This window comes from Protopterus annectens, chromosome 1.part0 (assembly GCF_019279795.1).
Source record: "Protopterus annectens isolate FY-2018-M chromosome 1.part0, PAN1.0, whole genome shotgun sequence".
NCBI classification, from domain to species: domain Eukaryota; kingdom Metazoa; phylum Chordata; order Ceratodontiformes; family Protopteridae; genus Protopterus; species Protopterus annectens.
The window spans coordinates 752,586,092-752,605,514 of record NC_056725.1 but is presented as its reverse complement, the minus strand read 5'-3'; the positions used below and the strand labels follow the sequence as shown (position 1 = coordinate 752,605,514).

At 38.8% G+C, this 19,423-nt stretch overlaps 1 protein-coding gene across 1 annotated transcript in view; it reads right to left on the bottom strand.

Moving 5' to 3' along the window:
* TMEM91 (transmembrane protein 91) overlaps window positions 1-8,763 on the bottom strand; it is a 1,107,521-nt gene extending 1,098,758 nt beyond the window's left edge. Inside the window, exon 1 of the mRNA XM_044062730.1 lies at window positions 8,320-8,763. The gene's annotated coding sequence lies outside the window, so the exon portion shown is untranslated. The remainder of the gene's footprint in view (window positions 1-8,319) is intronic.
* Between the last annotated feature and the right edge of the window lie 10,660 nt (window positions 8,764-19,423).

Below are 19,423 nucleotides of genomic sequence, written 5' to 3'. Positions count from 1 at the left end.
ACTCATTTTGGACAAACATTCATTTGTAATCATCAAATACGCACTTTTATACATTTGAGGTGGATTTTTCACTATTTTTGGGGATCCTATTTCATTATGTTATTGCCTGATACTGGAAATTACACAGCAACACACAGACACAGACACACACACACACGTATGTGTATAGCATATATATATATATATATATAAACACACAGATATACACATATGCATTGCTATAATACATAGACACACACACACACACACACACACACACACACACACACACACACACACACACATACATTTATTGTACTTCACGTGTCACTTGATTACTTACTACATACATTTTAAGAAAATCGCCCCTTACATTATTCCCTGCATAAACTGAAAGGATTCTAATGAAATATGCTAATATTTCAGTGTCATATTTTGCAGACTACATTGACGTGAATAGTGTGACAGTTTGTTTGTTTGTCTTTCGGCATTTCCCGGTAAGGGGTCACCACAGCGGAACTCCGGTCCACTAATGATTTGCAGTAGATTTTTTACAAAACACCAAGGTACCAGCTCGACACCCAACCTTCAACAAAGGCACACCCATGTCTTTCGAATGCTACCCAACCGCGGGGAGGACATGCAGACTCCACACAGAAGGCACTCCCAAGCCCAGCCGAGAACAGAACAGGAGAACCTCTTGCTGTGAGGTAACAACGCTACCGCCGTAGCATCGTATTTAACCATGTAAGTATCTATGTGTATAGGATAAGGCTGTCATTTTCATTATTTATTTAAAGGAGTCACTGTCATGTGACTAGTGTGACAGTAACTTCTTTAAATAAATAATGAAAATGGCAGCCTTATCCTATACACATAGACACTTACATGGTTAAATGTGTATCTTTTCATCCATGTTGACTACATTTTGCTAATGTACAGACAACTATGGTGACCACCACTCAAAATGTATCTAGCCACATGTGTGTAGTTTGATTTTAGGATAGCCATGTAATTTGAATATCGGGATTCACATAAATATTGGGAATGATATGTTTAGCATTTCCTGAATAAATGCGTTCATTTTTAGTTCAGATAATTCATATTAGTTGTAGACTTGAGAACATTTCGATTCACATTCTCCACCATGATGCAGTAACATTACTAGTTAAGTTAACATTACATTACATTAACATTACATTACATTAACATTAACATTACATTACATTAACATTACATTACATTAACATTAACAATACATTAACATTACATTACTGCATTAATTACATTATTAGTATTACATTGCATTAAAAGAAGATCAAGGATGTGATGTCCCTATATATAACATGAACATGTGTCTGGTCTTTGCTAAATGAACTAAATAAGACATTTAAATGAGCTGCAGAGATATACAGCATTTTATGTAGAAATGATGCAGAAAAGACTGAGCATGTCAAGTAACATTAGAGAGCAGAGTCTGCTGAATCTCATTCCAGTAGGGATACAATAATAATGCCTGAAAAGTAGAAAAACAACAGCAACACTCACAGGGGTAGCAACACTAACAAGTGTTTGTCATTCTTACTCTAAATATTGCAAATTATTTTAAGCAAATTCATACTGGGGAGGATTTATGACATTCTTCATGGCAAAAGAAACTTTTCCCTCTGGCTCTTGTTAAATATATATGTGCTTGTGCATGTGTTTGCATGTGTGTCATGTGCACGTACATATGTTTATATATCCACATGTTTGTATATATGCAGATGGAATATATATCCTTGGAATATATATGGATTCATTTGATGCTGTAATCAAACTATTTTTTTTTTATTTTTTGTAATATGTAAATATGCATTTGATTGTGTAACTTTGCTATGAATTATCTGGTTTTAATATGAAGTTATATCTTATATTGTACATATTTTGTTAATGTTTCTAGCTATACATCTAAGAATATATATACCTTTAAATACACTTTTGTGACTCAAATGCCAGAAGAGGTAAAAGGATTTTGTTGAGTTTATCAGTTTCATGGCAAGCACATCTGTGATCTATTACAATCTGACAGAATACTTGAAACAGTATAACTGACTACAGTGTTTTAATTGCATAGGCATAGATAAGAGCATTTTACATTCTACCAATTTTCAGTTATTATTACTAAATGGTTACTCAACGTAATAAAATATGATGTGGTTATATCTCTGTCAAGCTCCACTTTAATTTAAAATATATTTATATAAGTAAATGATTTATAAAAACCTTATTAAAATCTCATTACTAAAAGGAGAGTTGATAATGGGACACGCTTGGTCTGCGAAGTGCTTCTCTTACACTTTTCAAACGTAGTGTGGATGAATGGATGGGTAACTGCAAATGAAAATTCACTCCTGGTTTAGCACTGTTGTCACACACGAAAAGGGGTAACTTGTTAATGTTCAGCTTATCTCTGGGTTATCCATACTTATCACATAAGGGCTAAAAAACATTATGGGAACATATGGCTAGGCTTCTAAAGAGTCACATGGATCAACAGGCTAGTAAGTACCTATGAATCTATGTGTGTGTGTGTGTGTGTGTGTGTGTGTGTGTATATATATATATAAATATATACACACACACATATACGTGTGTGTGTAGATATAAACTGTACATATATATATATATATATATATATATATATATATATATATACACACACACATATATATATATATATATATATATATATATATATATACATACATACATATATGTGTATGTACATATATGTGTATATGGTGAAGCCCCCCACCTAGTTTCCTTTAAAAGAAGAAAATAAAATAAAAAAAGTACAGATTTTAAGCCCCCCTCACACCCCCCTAACTATATATACCAACTCTAGGGTTGTACGACACTGGGGAGGGGGACAAATCCCTGTTTTTTGCCTTGAATACTGGTTTTCGATCAAATGAAATGTCGATCAAATGGGTTTAGGTGAAATGGTCTTTCGATCAAATGAAGTAAACTCAAATATATATATATATATATATATATATATATATATATATATATATATATGTATATATCCATGAATGCACAACTGCAGAAACAAGAAAAAAAGGATCACGCTCTGTGAATCAGTGCTGGAGAGCAAACACAGACGTCTACAGGTATGGGGGTAGAAGATGATGCTGACCATCATAATTCACACATACTGTGCTACTCCTTAATAACTCCTGTGTTAAGAACTGACATCATTGCATTCTTTCGACACACTTGTACACTTTTGCATGAAATGAGTTTTCAGTCAAATGGATTTGAGCATTTGTGTTTCAGAGTTATGATAGGAACCCATAAAGACAGGGAGGTCTGCAAAATAAGTGAGCATCTTCCATATTTGCTTTCAGTACATGGGTAATTTTATTGTTAACCAAATCAGTGGCCATGTTAAACCCATGTAGAAGACACACAATAGACATACAGTAATATGCTAACAGTGGCACAGTCAGATATATATTTAATAAGACAGAGATGTACGTTATTGTGTAACATAAAATTCACAATCGAAAATAACTGAAATTCAAATACAGACCAGGTACAGTACTGCCAGATTTGACTTATAACAAATTATGTTCATCATCAATTAGATATGTGCAGTTTTGAAGTAATAAATGCATTTGTACTATGATACTAATCTAAATAAATATGTGAATGTTTTAAAGTAAAACATTGTTTAATATGGAAATAGTATATGTAAACATGTTGGAGGCGATAACACCACTAATATTGCCGACATCTCTAAAGCTAAATAGTAAGCATGTGAACTCCATTTGCAAAAACAAATAAAATATTCATAATCTTATTTTCCATTAATATTACTGGTACCCATGCAAGGAATTACACAACCATTGTACCATATTTTATTTCCCTTCAGACTCATGGCCTGAGACGCATTAATGCTTATGAATACGTGTGCACAACAGTAGTCTTAATTGTGTATGTATAGGTTGTCTTTCTTTCTTTTTCTTTCTTTCTTTCTTTCTTTCTTTCTTTCTTTCTTTCTTTCTTTTTTTCTTTTTGAAACAAGTTGCCCAATTATATAAGGTCATTCTGCCCTGTCTGGAGCTGTGAGTGTGTGTGATCAGTTCTGCAAAGTCCAGTAGTCTGTGGCTAACAGTTCAAGAAGGTAGAGAAGATCCCTTTCCCCATAATTGTAATAACCCAAACTCAGAATATAATGAGTCAAGGAGAAATAGCTCTCTGCATGAGAGTGGGGTGGGTGCTGCTTCTTGTAAACATATTGCTTTTTTATTGTTACAGTTGATAGCTAACATGTCAAGGTCCAGCTGTTGATCAAGATACACTGGCATTATATACCACACCTATACCTATAACGATCACGTGTGGATAGAGCTGTGATCAGGACATTAAAAGGAATAATATAATGCATTCCTGGTAGAAAAATCAGAAAACATAGTGGAAGCAATTGTGTTCTGCAATACTTATGCATTGTGCCCTTCAGAGACTTCTTGCTAATGACTGTTGGAACAAACGACAATACCTCTGATACTGTATTGTTCCTGTTTTGCAATTACTGAAAAATATGATCATCATTTAGGAAGTACAAAGGATTCACCATTAGAGTATCTGTATCATTATGACCAGAGTATCCAATGACCAAATCCAGGTCTAGACTCCTTACGTAGTTAACAAGACAACAAGAAATGTGGTTGGGAAATTACTGAAGCTGATTTTCTTTGTTGTCATTTGAATGAGTAACACGACATAAGGTCAGTTGTGATCAGCATAGCCACCAGTTCTGGCAACTAATAAATAAAAATATCAATAAATAAAGACCACTTTAGAAAAAAAAGCAGAAGATTGCAACAGTCACACCTCTTACTTGTTTCAGTCAGGTAGACATTTGTCTTTGAAAATGCACCTCCATGCTCAGTAAACATTAAATAAATAAATAAAAGGTTTAGAGTCATTTACCAACATCAGAAGTATATGCTATCTTCTTAATGCATGCTACCTTTTAAAAATTATGTAATAATAATAATAATAATAATAATAATAATAATTATTATAATGATAATAACATTGTTTGTACTACATTTGCCATGCAGTATCAAAATACATGAAATAATTATGCTAACTCTGTACAGGACACAAATGTAATAGTCATGCCAACTTCACACAAGACAAATGTGTTTGCGCGCAATTATTTAAGACAGATGCCAAACTTCACAAAAGGAGAGCACCAGAACACCAGCTTAGATGTTCTGTTTGTGTCAAGACTCTGCACTGCTTGTCCCCATCTTCCTACATTTAATATAATTTAACTAAGAAAGCCTGGAGAGTAATGATTGAAATCATCAAAATGTTACAAGTGTATATAAAAATATTCAAATCACAATAGAATGTCACTGCCTTCTCCACTGGTCGATTTTATGTGTTATGTTGCAACTGCTGTACAAAGCTGTGCAGTTATTACTAAACAAGTCAGGCTGAACTCAAGGTCAGCGTTACTTCATATTACATATGATACTACACTATTTGATAATACAGTTCCTTGTTTTCTGTTTTAGCACTTGGTTACAAGGTAAAGTTTGTACTGTAAATATTAGTAAAGAAAATACCTTATCATACAAGTTAATGCCCTCTGCTGGCATGCATTACTACAAAGGATCTGTTTCAAAAATGTTTACCACAGACCTAATTTTGTTTTTTACTTGCATTAGAGTTTTACTTTAACTCATTTTATTATCACTGCAATACCCCTAGTCCAGTAGTTGGACTTCAATAAACCACAAGGCCCATCACAAGCATTACAATGTCTTCTAACATTCTCTGCCCACTATAAATGGCATCCAGCGTCTATCCACTAAAGCCAATAATGAACCATTATACTAGTTAATACTACTACTATTACTACTGCTGACTAAAAAAATATTAAAAAACAATGATTTTTTTTTCATTTGACTCATCTAAACTCACAGCTTTGGCATTACTAATACATTACTAACAAATGTGATATATGGACCTATATGACCTAGAGGTTACAGTGACAAGTTGTAGATGAGTTTGACACATTCTGCATACCATGGTCCTTGAAGCTTACATCCTCTGTTGTATCCTCTGTTACTTGCACACCACTGAAGTATTCTGGGGATCAGAGAAGACAGCTTCAGAAAGCAGATGTAAGGCTAACCAATTTGCTTAGTTAGCTCCAGAAAAGAACTGCATTAATTAGTCTTGTGACAAAGGATGGCATACTGCTTGATGTCTACAGAAAATAATATCGCCTGCATTTTATTCTAAATCAGAGAAAGCAGGAAATCCTTAGCTAATGCTGCATATGATTGTTAGATCAATAGTTTGGCACTAGGATCATTGCTAAAGCACCCAATTAGCTTCACATCCTTGATGGCTACTCTGTATTACGTTACATTATATTATGTTATATATTAAATTATAATATATTACATTATATTAGTAATGCTATTACCTCGCAACATAATTTCCTTTGTTTAAAACACATTGGCTGTTACCATAGGTGTAACACTAGACTCGTTTTATAGGCATCAGTGAAAAAAATAACGTTACGCTTGGAAACGTGCATTCAATATGCACGATTCAATTTATATTTAAAGCATATTTAGACAAAAGTTTCTTTCTCCTGTACAGATACGCATTCTGTGACAAAAGCAGGAATAGATGGAAATCATGCAGTTACAATCGCAATCTTCTTTCCAGAACATTGATACACACAGTAGGGAAGGGATCCTGTAAAGTTTGAAGACTGGAAGCACCGTGGAATGCTTGGAAAAGCGATACATTAAGTGAGAGGACTGTGACATACATTTACACGTGCAAAATCTGAAATTGCTGTATGTCTTGGAAAATGTTCCCTGATGTACAGCGAACACGGAATAAGTATACGTAGCGATGTGTACGGTTGTGCAGGGGGTTCAACTCCGCTACAAACCAAATAATAATAAGCGCTTTAAGATGTGTGAGAAGGAGTCAGGGATGTGGAAGTTCGCTGTTACTGGCGCTTAATTTCAAGGTAATATAGGTTGCAGTGCTAAAATTTGTGCCAATAGTAATATAAATAATTTCTCTGAATGTTACTTAGAAAGCAAATACAAGGGTACATTATGGGGATGCAAATGTTAATCAGTATTTACCTGAAACACACCATGTTGACAAGATACTGCCACAATTTTATACAGGTCACCTTTTGGGTGAAAATTTCTGCATCCATTTTTGAGGGCTTGGCTGTCACGCAAGGACCCCATCTCCCCCGCCCGCTTACTCACAGAGACAAACGGAACTCCTATTGCTTAGCAGATAGGTTTTGTGAAATTATTCATGCTGGTGTCCAGGGAAGCAGTTTGCACTTTTCTACCTTTGATCATTTTTATTAGTACTTAGGTCTGCTTTGTATACAGTGATGGAAGAAGAAAGAGGAAGCACTATGCACTGTTGCTAGCAAACATTAGATTTGACTAGTGGTCTCAGTATCGCATCACTATAGACATACACGCATTTTTGAACGCTCACAGCTTTATCTCCAGATTACTTTACAGATCGGATGGTATATCTTTGTACATTTTCTATTTAAAAGTTATAGATTTTGCTTCTTTCCCCTGTTTTACAGTTAGTGAAGTCACTCAAGTATACCTCAACTGTAAAGATTTTCGCAGAATGTCCTGATTTTTGCCTCATATATTTTGTTAATTTTTCATATAAAATATGGTTTTCTGGCAAATTAGTGGAAGAGCATTGAAGTTAGAACATAGTGCGAGACATTTAAGTTTCAGACTCCATGTCCTTCAGAAAATTCATGCAAATGCAAAACCTGTTATTCTAGCAACTTTGCAAGTTTGTAAGATCAATATTTAAAAATTGTCCCTATTTTTGGGCCTTTTTCCCTTTTTATTTATGGCTTTGTTCAGATCTCTTGCTCTAAGAGATTGAGAAGTATGTATATAGTCGCACTGTTTTTACTCACGTTTATTGTGCAACATAGGAAAAAAAGCTGCACTTTCAATAAACAAACACATACAGACATGACGAGGACGAACTTCTCCTTTGTACTGAAATTGCTGCAGACTTCTAATATAAGCAAAACTGTTCAGCTGTTCCCGAAAATAGCCACTAAGTATGCTTGTCAATAATTGCATTATTTTCTTTCATATACAAACTTTTTTATTTGCAGTGGATTACGTTTTACAAACTAGATCTCACAGACAATGTAAGTCAAAACGTTTTACTTCGGGAACAATACTAAGGACCAGTACCTGTTCACTCACTGGTAGCAGCATGCAAAGAAGGCTGCGTACTTACCTGCCACCAGGCATGACAGAGGACAAGGTATCCTGTTACATACACCCTTAGACCCTTCAGTCAGTAAGTCACCAAACTTAGATGCACAAGTTGGGGGGGATGTCACCCCCTCAGTGTTCCATCTGGTGCAAATTTCCGTGCAGCGCTACTGCAAGAGACTCATACCGATTCACACTGCTTCTCTGTGCCACACACCAATCCTCACTCTGCTTCTCTGTGCCACACAACACCAATCCATAAAATGCAGAGAAGAAAGTAAGGCTCGTTGGGAAGTTGGCAAGGTTGAGCAACGTGTATCCTGTTGCAGGGGTGTATAATAGTTTGCCAGGCTCGCTGCTATCCCCTACCTCGAGGAATGCTCGCGCTGGTTTAGAACTCCGTTTCTTAATCGTCCGCGCTGCAGCTATTGCTGCCGCAGAGAGGTGTCCCCGGGGTCCTAAAGAGTCCCTATCGCTTTTTAACTTCCTAGAGATGAAGCAGTCGTTTGTAAAATGTGCCTCACTCGAGTGACATCGGTGACGAGGTGGAACGTCCCTTAATAGTTTTCCCCGTCACAAAGATATATTAGAGTCCTTTACAGCAGGACCACTTACACAACCGAGGGTTAATAGGGTTGCCACCTTTTCAAATTCCCAAAGTGGGACATTTTTGGTACAAACGTCAGATTTTGCAAGGCGAAACATACCCACAGCCAGTACAAAGGACAGAACTTCATTATTTTGCCTTAATAAAGGCTTCTTCTAGCATTTTAGTTGCTTATTCTGTTTCTTATAACATTTAGATGTTTCACTTACTTAAAATATAGGAAATATTTTTGTCCTAAAATCTCAGAACATTTGCCATTTTTTCAGTTTTTTGCAGGACACAATTGCCCAAAGAGTGGGACAGGTGGTAACCCTACGCGAGGGATAAATGAATGCCACTATCCTAACATTTATCTGTCTGCGGCGACCCTGCAGGGAGAGGGTTAGGAAGTAAGCGGACCCTCTCCAGAGATATGGGATAATTATGATTTATCCTAAACCAGCACCTTCCCCAAGCAAAACGAGTCAGTGTAGCAATCATCACGGAAATACATGCATTTTTCTTAACCAACTGCTATACTGCCTAAGGCATTGATACTGCAAACTATGGTAGGGCTGATATTATTGATTTGTTTAGTTTCATCGAGCTGGAAGAACTACTAAAAATAAGACATTCTGTTGTCAAGTTGACTGGAGATGACGTGCAGCGTGAGACAATCTATAGAGAGTTGACTTTTTTGATATAGCTGATACTCATGTAAATAGGCAGGCAGCTTCCTTTGTTTCTCTCACTTTCCATTTCATACAACTGCCAGAACACCAGCCTTCCATGCAGCTGCAACATATAGTAACCTCAAAACAGCACAATTTCTATTAAATAAGCTCAATATCGTTAGTGAAAAAATATACACACTATATCTCATAAAGAAATCTGAATGTATTTCCCGAAGACAAGCAGAAAATCCACATAGTTTGGGGATGTTTAACAAAGCAAAGAAATACATAATAAAAAAAGTAGTTACAACTTAATGAGGAGAGACATTAGCAGGTTTATCCACTAGAGCTAAGACAATTCCTCTTGTAGAGAAGCATTGACACCACCTCCTGCAGTAAGGTTCCTATTCTAAAAGTAATAATACAATCGGGTCCTCTGTACTTGAGAGATTTAAAATAATATGGTTGCATGGTACGCTTGTGTGGGTGTCAGCATGTGTATGTATGCATGTGTACAGGTGCTCAGCCATAGCTAAACTTAAAATGCAGACCTGGACAGTTTGCTTTTTTCCTCTTTGTGTATTGCCCAGCTGAATGTTAAATGCTCTCCACAGCTGCTGCTCTAACTCTGTTTTGAGTTAGCATTCCTAATACTATCCTGCAGAGCTGGGATTGTACCAGTGGTGGACTGAAAAGGAAAGCACACCTGTAAAGTGTTCAGATTTTCACAGAATGTCCAGATTTTTGTGTCATTATTTTTGATCTGTTCCTCTTACAATTTGGAGGTTTCTGATAGATTGTTGAGGAATGAAGTATTAAATAATGACAGACATTTGAAATTTAGACTTTATATTATTCAGGAAATACACGCTAATGCAAAACTGTTTATTCTATCAACGTTCAAAGTTTATAGGAGAAATGTTTAAAGCCTGTCCCCAATTTGGGGCCTTTTTCATCTATTATTTTTGGTTTTGTCCAGATTTCTTATGCTAAGAGATATGAAGGTGGGATTACAGGTTAGAGGGGAGCAGCCAGCAGTGTTGCATACACTTTCCTGAACACCTGGGGATATTTTTCTATGCCCTTACTGGGTAAATCAACTGATGGCACACTCATCCCTGCATATAAAGTCAGTTATGTCCATCCCCTTAATCACCGGAATGCTAATGGTAACCTATTGCATGATTATGTCACTTTCCCCATCATGGTGGTTATGTCAGATCATGAGCAGAAACCCCTTCAATGGGCAAGGTGATAAAAAAACACTCCTTTCCCCCACACATCTGGCACCTGTAGTGATTGAGACACTCATGAAATGTGGAACTCAGATCACCTGTGTCATAGTAAGAGTTCCAGTCCTTTATTTTGCAGAACAGGGTTAGACCTGGGCAGCTCCCACCATGCTATGTGATCTTGAAATAGATATTTTTTGCATATGTGTGGATATATATATATATATATATATATATATATATATATATATATATATACACACACACACACACACACACACACACACACACACACACACACACACATATAGTGCCTGTCAATTTACTGTACAGTGGTATACTAAAAGTCATAATAGTGAATGCACAATTTTGAAACTTAAAAATATTGAACTCAAAATATCTACTAACAGCATATGTATATATATATATGTATAGGTCTAGGAATGTTGCACTAATGCACTTTTTTACCGAATTGTGATTGGGCGGGCATACTTACACAAAAATACTTTTCACCGAAGCAGCATTTTCACGTAAGTATGTCTGTTGTGCCGGTCATACTATGATGCGGATAAGGGAAAATTCCCTTTTACCCACTGTAGTGCGATCTTGGACTGAGAGTATTAAAGTAGGGAGTGTGGGGGTGCAGCCCCCACATGGGGGGTGCAGTGGGGCTTGTCCCCCTGCGTAAAAGTAGATTTCATGTTTTTCTTTTTTAAAACACTTTAGCAAAAGCGCTTTTTTGGTGAAAGCGCTTTCGTTAAAGTGTGTTCTTTGATAGTTTGATAGAACGTTCGTTCAACAATAAACAGGACATACTGGAGGGATAGATAGCGCAGCGGGGTTAAACAAGGTTAAACTTTTTCTGGTTCCGCCAAGTCTGTTCTTCAAATTTTCCCTTAAGGAAGCTCTACTCTTAGTATAACCAGACTACTCACTGTATTATAAGCCTAGCACTTGTTCTCAATACTTCTCTACTAAGTAAGCACTCTCGTACTAAGTAAATCACTACATCTACTTACCACCCCTGTGAATACCCACTTCCCTTAAAGGGACAGCACTCCCTTATACTGTTCTAGCATGTCGAGTGGTAGATTACTGGCGTCGTCTCCAGTTCAGCTGGTCAATCTGGGTATCTTGAGACAATGCTACAATTGTCTCATGTACACAGACAACCCTCTCCTCCTCCCAACAAACACAAATACATGTGAGAGATGCAACTATATAGCCAAACTGGAGGCTGAACTCTCTCAACTCAGGGCTGGCATGACCAGACAGGAGGAGATGGCAACCACACACACAACAATCCCAGTCCCACATAGACCTACCACAACTGCAAACCAAACACATAAAATCACAAAGACATACTCGGAGGCTCTAATAAAAAACTTACCAAAACAACAGAGGCTCCCAAAGCAGACATCCAAAAACCCACCACCTCAAAACAAAACACATGCAACACATACTTCAATAAATCAGTGTGTCGACCAATTGCAGCCCTTAAGGCCAAACACCTTGCCTGATACACTAGTAATAAGTGACTCCATAGTCAGACACACTGATGTCCCACTGACCAGGCTGAACAAGGAGAAGGTGACTGTGAGCTGTCTATCGGGAGCTAGTATCCGCCACATAACACACGCACTCAGGTCACTCCAAAGCAAGTACAAATATGACTCCGTCATTGTCCATGCTGGTGTGAATGACCTGAGACGTACCTCCCTGGACTACATGAAAAGAGACATAGAGGAGCTCTCCAATTATGTAGCCCAGGCTGGTATGACCCTGACCCTGAGCAGGATCTTGCCCTCACCAAGAATGATACCACAATACAAAGACAAGATGATCAGCTTTAACAATTGGCTCAAGTGCTGGTGTCATTCTAAGGGGATCCAATGTCTGTCTGCCTGGGATGATATGTTGGACAAGCCACGCTGCTTCGCAAGGGATGGCTTACACCTGTCACCACTGGGCTTCCGGATATTGGCTAAGGCTCTTGCCACCCCCATAGTGCCTTTTTTAGGCAAGGCTCAAAAGACAAACCCACCTCCTTAGAAAACAAAAATGGAAAAAAACTAAGGGTAATGCTGCTCAACGCCAGAAGTCTAAATCTCAAGATGCAGGCACTTGATGCACTCCTCAGCATGGAGGACATCGACGTCTGTGCAGTAACTGAAACCTGGTTCACGGCTCCTGAGAGCCCCCCAGCGCTACCAGGCTATACCTCGTATCATACTTTTCGGCCCCAACACCCGGGCCGAACCACAAAGGGAGGGGGAGTGTCCATATTCATAAAGGACACCCACACCTCCAGGTTAGTAGTAACACATGAAGCATCAGAGACCATACAAGTGCAACTAACCATAGGCAAAACTGCTATACAACTGGTAGCATGTTACAGACCACCCTCCCAATCTCAAGAACCCCACTCAGCCTTCCTGAAGACATTGGAGGATATGAATGTATCACAAAATACCATCATACAGGGAGACTTCAACTACCCAAACAGATTGGGTACATTATTCTAGCCCTAATACCCTAGCCCAAAGGTTCCTGGAATTCATAAATTCAAATGCACTGGAACAACTAGTCACCTCTCCCACTAGGGGAGATAATATACTAGACCTGATCATCCCAAACATGGGGACAAAATGCTCCACACCAGAAGTATACCCCTCACTAGTGAGATCTGACCACAAACTAATCACCCTGGATATACATATCCCACCTCCACCCCCAGCACAAAAGACCACAGTGAAAAACTTCTCAAAAGCAGACTTCACTCTTCTTGAGACTGAGATGGTATCCTTTAAGCCCACTGTGCCAGTGGATACCACATCCCACAATGCCGAATCCTTCACAAATGCTTTCTATGGCCATCTCAAAGAATGCATGGATCATGCAATCCCAAACAAATCCAAGTCCCTCTCCACCAAATGTAAGCATCCTGTCTGGTGACCTCAGCCATAAACAAATTGTATAACAAAAGAAGGAAGCTACTGCATGTCAGAGCAAAATCCCATGAAGGGAAGACATCTCTGATCAACATTAGCAGAAAACTACGTTCTCTCATAAAAACATCCAAGGCAAACTTTGAGAGAAAAATCGCTAAGGACACTAAAGATAACCACAAAGCCTTCTTCAGCTATGTTAGAAACCTGGGCGGAAACCCTCAGATATGCTCAGAGTTGGTTCACAACAACAAAAAATACACTGAACCCACAGATATTGCTAACATTCTGGCTGACAGGTTCAGTGCAAATTTCTCACCTCCTTCACCCCCAAAAGAAGAAATACTTATCCCAGCTGAATGTAATCTCACTGTCATCTCAGATGTCCAAGTGAGAACCGCCCTAAACAAAGCAAAAAACACAGCATCAATGGGACCTGATGGTATCCCGGGGTGCGTGTTACGTGAACTCCAAGAGGAGCTAAACCCACACATAAAAATGCTTTTTAACCTTAGCCTTACTTTGGGATATGTACCTGAACACTGGCGTACAGCAACAGTGGTCTCACTCCACAAGGGGGGTGCCTCTACAGACCCTGGAAACTACCGCCCCATAAGCTTGACTAGCCTGGTCTGCAAAGCTATGGAAAGAATCATTATGGAACTCATAAACAGAGACATAGGGGACCTACAGACGCTTGACCCCACCCAGTTCGGCTTTGTAAAGGGCAGATCCTGCCTTTCAAACCTGGTTGACTTTTTCGACACAGTCACTAGAGCCATTGATGAGGGCAAAGCAGTCCATACAGCATACCTGGACTTGGCTAAGGCCTTCGACACAATACCCCACTCAGGCATCATAGATAAGCTAAACAGCTTAAAAGTAAACCCTTATGTCACTAGATGGGTTGCAAACTGGCTAAAGGACAGAACCCATAAAGTTAAAATTGCTGGAGCAATGTCAGACTCAAAGCCAGGCACAAGTGGTGTCCCACAGGGATCTGTCCTGGGACCCCTCTTGTTCGGCATTTATTTCTCAGATGTTAAAGCAAACATGGGAGGGCTGTGGCTGGCAAAGTTCGCAGATGACTGCAAACTAGGTGCCATAGTCGATACACCAGCAGATACACACATCCTACAAAAAGGCCTCACTGAAACGGACAACTGGTGCCGTAGTCACGGCCTTAAACTAAATGCCAAAAAATGTATAGTCATCCCTTTGGAAAAACAAAGTACCCACAAATTATCACATAGACAGCAACCCACTGAGTACAGAAAAAGTAGTCAGAGACCTAGGGACCCAAGTAGACAGTGACCTCTCATTTGACACCCACGTTGCCAAAGTGGTTAGAAAAACATTCTACCTTGCACACCTCATCATGAAGGGTTTCACATCCAGATCCAAGGATGTCATTGTACCCCTATATTCCTCCCTCATCAGACCCATGATTGAGTACAGTGCCCCATTTGGTATGTACCTCATCCGGCACTTGCAACAGCTGGAGAGACCACAAAAGTACCTCACCAAAAGGATCAAGGGTCTCCAACATATGTCTTATTCTGCCAGACTAAAGAAACTTCAGCTCTATCCAGTAGCAGACCGCCTGCTCAGAGGTGATCTCTGCCTGACATACAAGGCCATGTCCAATCAGGATCTGATGGACATGCTCCACCTCAAAAAATCCAAATCCATCAGGACCATGAGAGCTAAAGACTTAAACCTCGGCACAAGTATGAATAGGACATGCTGGAGGGATAGATTCATAACCCAGAGGCTTCCCATGCTTTGGAACAGGATCCCAGTTCATATTAGGCAGAGCCCCTCACTGACTCTCTTCAAGAGAAATCTTGATGAGTGGATGGGAGATCGTAAGTTTACCCCAGGGGTCACATCTGTGTCACTGCTAGACAGGGGCACAGTAAACTAATTCTATTATATAAGGGGACCTTCACTGTGTCACTACTAGACAGAGGCACAGTATTCTAGATTTATTCTGTACATTTTTGTACCACTTCATGGAGTGGCAAAAGCCACATCACTATGGCTAGGCTTACAAATGCCCCTTGGCAGATAGCCTAGTACTATACTATGAAACTATTCATATCCCAAAGGCTTCCCTCGCTCTGGAATAGAATCCCAGTCCATGTTAGACAGAGCCCCTCGCTGATCCTCTTCAAGAGAAATCTTGATGAGTGGATGGGAAATCGTAAATTTACTCCCGGGATCACTTCCTTGGCCCTGCTGGACAGAGGCTCAGGAATCTAGCCTAAAAGGGTGGTGAAAACCAACACATTCTGGCTAGGCTTGTAAATGCCCTAGGGCAGATAGCCTAGTACATACCTATGAACCTATGAACAGTCTTAGATCCATATATATATATATATATATATATATATGTATATATATATATATATATATATATATATATATATATATATGGATCCCCTTCAGTTTACCGAAACGCCACAACGCCGAAACACAAATCACCGACACCAAAAGACCGACAACACAAAATACCGACAATACACACAACCATACATGCACTAACCGTAACCCAGACCCTAACCCTAAGGTCCGACACAACCGCACACTTACCCTACCCGCACCATAACCCTAACTCACTTAACCCACCCCTAAACCCACAGTCCGTCACTATCGCACACACACCCTACCTGCACCCTAACCCTAACTCACTTAACCCACCCTTAAACATATATTCCGTCACTATCGCACACTTACCCTACCCGCACCCTAACCCTAACTCACTTAACCCGCCCCTAAAACTACAGTCCCTCACTATCGCACACTTACCTGTCCGCTCCCTAACACTAAATCCCTCATTCTATCGCACACTTACCGAGTCCGTCGGGTTCTCACCTTGTCGGTCATCTGCGTTGTCGGTGATTTCGGTCCGACGGATTCCTTGTCGGTGAAGTGAGATTTCGGGCATCTAAAGGGGATCCATATATATATATATGTACTACACAGATGTACCATGTATGCACATAGGTCATCAACAAACAATACCACTCACAAGTTAGAGGGAAATGGAAATTAGCACTAACATGGGTCCTTGTTTGGAAAATCAAGTCCAGCTCTCCAGACATATAGCTAAGTAGATATTTTTATTTCAACTGTTTAACATTTCAGCGTTTTGACATTTCAAAATTGTACAGCCATTTGCATGGCTTTCAGTATACCATTCTTCATGTCCACTTTCATAAGGGAGGTCCCCAGTGCTATCATTAACACATTGACTGGCTGTGGTGTCAGATGTACGAGAAGGGTACATACCAGTGGGACTGTGTAGGGGAGTCCTCCACATGCTACAGTCTAATTACTTGCATCCGGACATGTCCCACTCTCACTTATCATCACGATAGGCTAGGTTTTTCACCTTCCACTTACAGGGTACCTCATGTGCAAACTGCATCCAGCCATTGCCCCATAGTTACATAAAAATGCCTGTCAGGAAGGGCCAAATACTAGTCAGGAAGGGCCACTAGTACTACTGTAGCAAGCCAGCAGAGTGGCCACAGATCATGTTGTGAAATAGTGAGTCACATTTCAAATATATCACAGGAGGAAACTGTATATGACACAAAACACTCCCGACCTTGAGATGCCTACCTCTGCATGTCATATTCACACAGTTTTATTCTATCCACTTCACTGAAGGTAATAGTTAATGGTACAGAATACCCACCACTGCAAGACCCCACCTCAGACTCAGATGATATACCTCCGAAAAAAGTGTGTATACATGGTCATGTGTCATTAAGTTCATGTCCACCTGTACACATGATGACATCTGTGATCAACTCCACCCTCCCGCTTTTTTAATTTTCCAAATGTTTTGGGTTTCGAATACCGTGACAGGAAAGTACTCCATTCCTGACTCAGGGTATATTAGAGGTCATGAAATTAGTATGCTTCAGTCTTTGACGTTTACCAGAAGTGCTCTTCTCAACACCACAATGGACTCAAAGTCCCCCTCTTGTGCACTTACATGATTGTAAATTCTCTTTTATTAGTTCTATTGCTCCTACTAATATTGGCACTGTCAGGGTATCTTTATTCAACATTGCTGTCACTTCTACTTGCAAATCCTAGTGTTTTATAACTTTGTGGTAGTATTTAACATATTATATTCACTGTCCATAGCAATTTGAGTGATTAATGCTACTTATGTACTTTTTTCATGTACTTTTTTCTTGAAGTACTGTATCTGATTTTCTCATATATTTTCTGCGCTGTTGGTATGGATAACCCTATGTTTTCCAAACTTTATCATTATTGATAATGCTTTGCCAGTCATGTTTCTCAGTTGCTTCTATATTATAGTGTTTGCACAATCCCCAATGCAACAGTCTACTTTAATGCTCTTATCAGGTTACTCAATTCCACTTATTAAAATGAATACTTACACAAATGATAGTGTTTAACCAGTCAGGAAGACTTTCAGGAATATGGAGCCACAGTGCCACTAAATAATGCAGTACTCTCATAGGTTAAATGTTTTTTAAAAGACCAGCCACAATGAATATTTAGTTATATTTAATAGTAAATAATAAAAACATGAAAATACTGACTATCTATTTACAAGAAACACCAGACTTTCAATCACAGAAAAAAAAAACATAGATGGAAAGACTCAGACAGATACAATAAAAAAAAACAACATTTAGCTAATGTCACTATATTTTTTTAACTGACTGAAGAATTAACCTTCCCAAGTTACTTAATAAAGCCAAACAAGATGAAAGTGGATGCGAATCTTGCCAGGTCCAAAAACAGAGTGCACTCCTCACATCTCTTACTAGTATTCAAATACAATTTCAGTGCTGGCTGCAAAATGACATTACATCTGGTAACCTGACACTGTGGTTCCAACACTACTCTCTCACAAGAATCTGAGTCAGGATCTGGCACTGATGTGTCACAATACACACATAGAACTTTAGTTAAGGTTTATTACGTCATTTAGAAACTGTAAAACAATTCAAATGCTTCCACCCTTCCTGCAGAAACTAATAACCCATTCTCTGGCACCCCATTGTAGCAATTAGTTCACCACTAAGGACAATATTGCAGAATGATCCCAGCCCAGGCTTTTCACAGACATTGTGTCTCTGGCTGCATTCAGACTTATGAGATGAAATCTTTATGGCCTAAACCAAGTCATTTAATTTCAGGCTATTTTTCCTAAGGTTAGCTGGGCTGAACTTAACCCCTTCCCTTCCTGTATCCTCTGTTAAAATATATACATTTCATCAGTTACAATGATACAGTCTGACATACATATATATTTCTTTTCAGTCCAGCATGAACCACTGTTGATACATTTTTAACACAATCAACTTTAAATATACATTTTTAACACAAGCATCTGTACAAATCAGTTTGATATTCAAATCATATAATTCTTTACAAAACTCCAGCTAGCTATGCTGGCATATGTTACACATGCAGTGCCCTACTGTGACACTACCTCACATAATCAAACAGACTGTCAGCTATGAGTGTAAAACACCCAGCAGTGAGTTGTGCAACTATTTCCCATTCTGTTTATAGTACCTACATTTATCTGTTTGTTCCATTTTTTTCAAAACACTTTGTAAACCAACAAGTATGTAGCCCACTATCTTGGTCTGCCAGTATTAGCCTTTCATATTTTGATTTAAAT